Raw genomic sequence first — 5,378 nt, 5'->3', positions numbered from 1 at the left:
AAAACGTTATACTTGATTTTAGGTGGCATATTCACTGGACCTAGACAAAATGATAACCAATGACATTAGAGCCTCGGTCTGATTTGAAAATACTAATGCAAGACTTGGACTGCTTTATTTTAAAAGCGGAAAGAATATGACATTAGAATTCACTCATTACTGAATGGATGCTGGGGTTTGCTCTCATCTCAGTGTCTGGAATCCTGGATCACAATGAATAAAGTGTCAGATTTACTCATTATCTCATTTAGCGAGTCCAGGTCACTCATTTCCCTTTAAGAAATTGTGCCACCAATTTGGCAAACATGGGTTGCAATTTATGGATACCTTTCAGGCTGTAGTGCTTTTAGGGGGGATTTCGTGAAACCGTAAGAAAGGCGAAATTACCTTCGTTTCTACACGAGTTAGGCCGTACTTCTGATGGATTGCAAATGACTTCAAGTGTCAACAAACGAAATGCAGATGAATGGAATACCAAAAAACCCATTTCTCACCTGGTTATGGACCATTTAAGAAGAGGAATGTGCCAGAAGTTAACCCAATTATCAACTGAGCTTTCCGTAAGATGACTTCTACTTCGACATCAAATAAGATCTAACGCAAAAATGCATAACTAAGTTAACATTAATGGAGCTGACTTAAAGTTATCTTCAATGCCCAAATTGCTTTTTCGGTTAATAAGATCAGGGAAAAGAGGACACCGGAAGCCCATGCACCGACGTTAAACTATCATTGTGTTATTCTCCGGTGAGGCTATAAACAAGAAATCACTCACTGTAACTGATACAACTTCTAATATCTAAGGTCTCAGAAAAACGCATTTAGTCTATCCCATCTGTAATTCCTACGCCTTGAATTCCTAGGGAACTTGAAGGGGACATTTACTTAATTATAAAAGCATTCTGCATTCACAGTTGTCTATCTGGATTACGAGGGAGATTCTTTGCAAATACTATTTCTTCGCCAGCTAGAAGCCAGGAAAAAGCTCTTTTAAATCAATGTTAGAAATCCTCTTTAATCCAACATATTTTTACGCATATTCTTTCACAGCATTTAATTATGATTTCTGCCGATCACAGTAAGATTCATCCCACATCAGAATTCGCAGATACTTTGTTGATATTCAAAAAAACGACTGTGTTCAGCCAGGAAAATAATAAAACGTTTGACAATAAAATCAGACCCATCGTAATCTTATTTACTGGGCCAACTCAGCTACTGAAAATGGCATTCAAGTCAAAATCATTTTTATTTCGATAAGATGCCATTAACCAAAAGAAACATAAGCATGCCTCTTATAATACATGAAATAGTCAAATTCTTTAAGTCAAAAGTAAAATTATATTGGCTATAGTAAAGGCAAAGATAATACACGGAAAGAACCACACAAATAATAACAACTTTTGTATTTTGGTAGGGAAACAGATGCTAGTTTCACAAATTTCTGAGAACCTAAAATAAAATTGAGAGCTTAACCTTGGAGACGAGGATTCATTGTTAACACAATATTTCAGCCTCCAATTAAAAGGATGGTTTAAAGAGGAATCTTTACATTGATAATGTATCAAACAATATGGAAAGGGTGAGTTCTGACAGTGATGCCAAGTTACTTTGTTACGATTAAATAATGTAATATACGCTCAAGTCAAATGAGCAAAAATAAAATTTTGTGTTAATCTTGAACTTATCGCTTGTTGAGCACTCAATTTTTCTCGACGCTATCTGATTGTGGCTCAAATGGACCAACGCGATCGGTGCTTATAAAGTTTAATATTATCGGAAAAATACAATTAATGGCATTGATAAATTTAGGCCCATGGTCTCCATAATGTCTTCGTCATCGCATTACATAATTCAAGTCCTTATAAATCAATTGCAATGGCCAAAAGAAGTGTATACATTAACAGGCGCTCAACGTTTACCATGAAAGTTGCTGTCGTGTTGATGTATACCAGTGCGAGTTAGGGAGATAAATATAGTCACTCCAAACCCACAAAGAGAAAACTTTTTGCTTAAGTTCTCATGTTTATGATCAACAAGAAATGGACAGAGACATTTATGACAAACAACTAAACTTGTCATCAAGTTTATGTAAACAATGCCGCTAATAATCAATGAGAACGCAGTTGAAAACCTAGGACCATTAAATGCCTTCTTTTCTTCTATTCTTTGGTTCCTTCCTTTCATTAATTTCAAATTTTTTTACTTGAAAAGTGTTGCAATAAGAAGCTGACCTAAAACCCCATCTTAAAATTTTAGCAAAATGCATCCCAAGGGGAGCTGATTCATAAATGGTAAAACTGCATCAAATATTATTGTTTCATAGAAAGAATTTTACTTTCCAAGTTGTTTTAATGTTAAAATTTTACACTACAACTACAGTTTGTTCAAAATGCCTCTAGTGTTTATATACTACATTAATTCTACTGAGGAATTCTAATATTTGGAAACTTCTTTCGGAAAGAGTGGTGCAATTTCGTGTGTTTCTCTGTTTGCTCCACTTTGTTTACTGCAACCGTAATTTAATAAATCCATTCGCGAAAGAATTTTACCGATAAACATGAGCCAAATTCTAAAATCCAGTTTGATTTTGTGAAACCCGACATCCAATATTTAGTTACTTGATGGTAATGGCAGTTATAATTCTTATTTTTACTGAACGTACACTGCGCACTACTACATTTTGTGGACATCATAATCTATTTTTGTTTGCGCTTAAGTTCGTTTCCAAAGCTGACTCTGAAACAAAGTAATAAGATGGTAAGAAGTAGTAGTTTTATGACAAGAACTTTGAAAAGGACGTAAGTGCTGAGCATGGTTCATTTTAATGGATCGGATTTTAAAAGCAGTTGATTAAGAATGGAACACTTTAGTCTACAGAATAATATGTTTTGAGGTCAACACAACATTCTCATTGCGTTATCAACTACTCCTACTAGTGGATAGGTCAGTGTAAAAGTATATCATTCCAGATTAATGTTGGAGGTGGAAAGTTAAAGCACTTGTTTTTTAATTTACCTTTGCTAAATACTTTCAAAAACAACTTATTTTTGGAGTTGAATTCAGATATTAAAACCAGTCATACGACAATAATACTGGCTTTTTTTCTCGACCAAATCACAAATTACTTTCGATCATCTGACCAGCTGCAAAAATATTATTTTGCCATTTATTATTTTGAAAGAAACAGACTGTTATACCAATTTGTGGTCATGAAGTTTTCAAATGTCCTTCTTAAGCCTTTTTCTCACTACGGCATTTCTTGGGTCCTATTTTCTATTGCTTCTTCTAATACATTACTCTGAATATATTCATCGCAGTAGCAAATGGTGTAAGGCCTTAAGTGGGTTTTGTGAGACCGTGAAACCTTTTTTAAATAATATGTAATAGACGAATATCGAAGTGCAACTCTTCTTCACTTATTTTCATCATAAAATTATGCGACGATTTATCCCTCGATGTTACAATCCTCACGCCCCAATATTCTATAAAAACTAAGGCTATTTTTAAATCGCAAAAGCCTTTTATTTTCACAGACTTTAAAAAAATACACAAAGCCCTCCAAAGTATATCCACCACAGAAGAAAAACCTTTGCAGTTAGTGTTTGAGAACAATTTCAAATCTGAATTAAGCATCTTCAAATGATTTGGGGGTCGATTATTGGCCTCTCATTGACCATTTTCAGTTTTTTGTTAGGTTAGATAGCTGCTACGTAATCTATGTGACCGAGGTCGCTAATAGAAATTCATTATCATTTTCTGTTTTTCCCGCCTACAGTTAAATATATGTGTCGGAAAGTGGGCGTGAACAGTAGACAACCGGAGTCCTCAAAGAAAAGGTCTCGGATGAGGAGTTATGCGATCTAGACGAAAAATAACAGATTTTTCAAAATGAATTGGACATAAGAAATTGTAGATCAAATGCAGGTTATGAAGAACGCTTCATTTTTATTATTTTAATTGCTTGATTAAAGAGCCAAATATAAATTTGTTTAATGATTCCATAGTGCATTGGTAATATAGCTAAATGCAAGTGCGCCCTAGAGAAGTGCATACATAACTTAAGAATTTAAACTTTGGTAGCCATTTTTATTTTGTAGTTGAAATAAAAAAAATAACTGAGCAATAAAAACAGAGGATCCAGAGGGGTTAACATCTATCGAGGTTTGTCGCACTTTAGCAGGAGGCCGAAAAAATACTTGATCAAGTATTATTTTTCGAAATTCGTTTAGTTCAAACTGCTTTTAATGCAATGCTAGGCATATGTACGATTGATGGATGTATCACGAGTCAAATGGTAGCATTACTGATCTCGCAGTAGGCCGTCTGTGGAATTCACTCTCTAGAATGTATACCAACTTCTGCCTAACAAGCAAACAACGTAAACAGGTGTAAACAAGCTAGAGAGCATAATTTACAACTACTACCACCGCTACCCTATTTAAGAGGCGCCAGGATTTATGAATGAAGGTGTGAAAATTTGCGATTGTATATTAGAATTCAAGGATTGTACAGAATTGCCGAAATGGTTGAAATAGATATTGTAACGTTCTGTGTAAGTTCCTGTGTTGTGAGTTTATTCTACTCAAGTCGTCTACAGCAACAGGAACAGCTTACATTCCCGGTGTAAAACAGTAGAATTCACGTGGACAACTCAAGTTAGTTATAAGGCAGCTAGAACAAAATAATTTAGACAATTGACAAATAAATACTTGACAAACGCCTTTAAAAGGACAAATAAGTCTTTTAACGCAATTCAAAGGACACAACTCTCATTAACTTTAAAAATGATAATCATTTGGGTGTTGATTAAAGATGGCTTGGTTACTGTTGTGTCAATCGTTGCAGATTAGTAAGTACTATGGCCACTGAGAACAGCTCCTGAGAGGTGTATAGGCTTTGCGGCGAAATGACATTCAATTTAATCCCATTACACAAGCATTAAATAAATGCACTTATGACCTGAAGTATGTTATAGCCTTTCCTGACGTAATTAGGGTACTACGGTACCACGAAATGATACCCCATTATGACGTAACAGCAAATATGGGCAAATCTTTAAAGTCTGCTTTCACTGCTGGTATCAGATCGCTAAAGTTTTGGATTCAGTCAAGTTGCAACTTTTACATAGATGAAAATAAAAATAACTACAAGACGAGTTTGAAATAATAAAGGGATATCTTTACATGAAAAAATTTCAAAATAATACCCACTTTAGCATTTTTCAACGAAAAATTAAAAATTATCTTTTATTGCATGAAATCTACTAATACACATGTTTTTTAAATTGTAACATCAAAAATGTCATTTTCTAGTTTGAAATTATTTTTTCAAAGCGTGTTTTTCTAAATAACTGTAGCGTCTCCAGACTCCCTAAA

This window comes from Echinococcus granulosus, assembly GCF_000524195.1.
Source record: "Echinococcus granulosus chromosome Unknown EG_S00027, whole genome shotgun sequence".
Classification (NCBI taxonomy): domain Eukaryota; kingdom Metazoa; phylum Platyhelminthes; class Cestoda; order Cyclophyllidea; family Taeniidae; genus Echinococcus; species Echinococcus granulosus.
The sequence above is the reverse complement of the archived record's forward strand: the minus strand, read 5'-3'. Positions refer to the sequence as shown.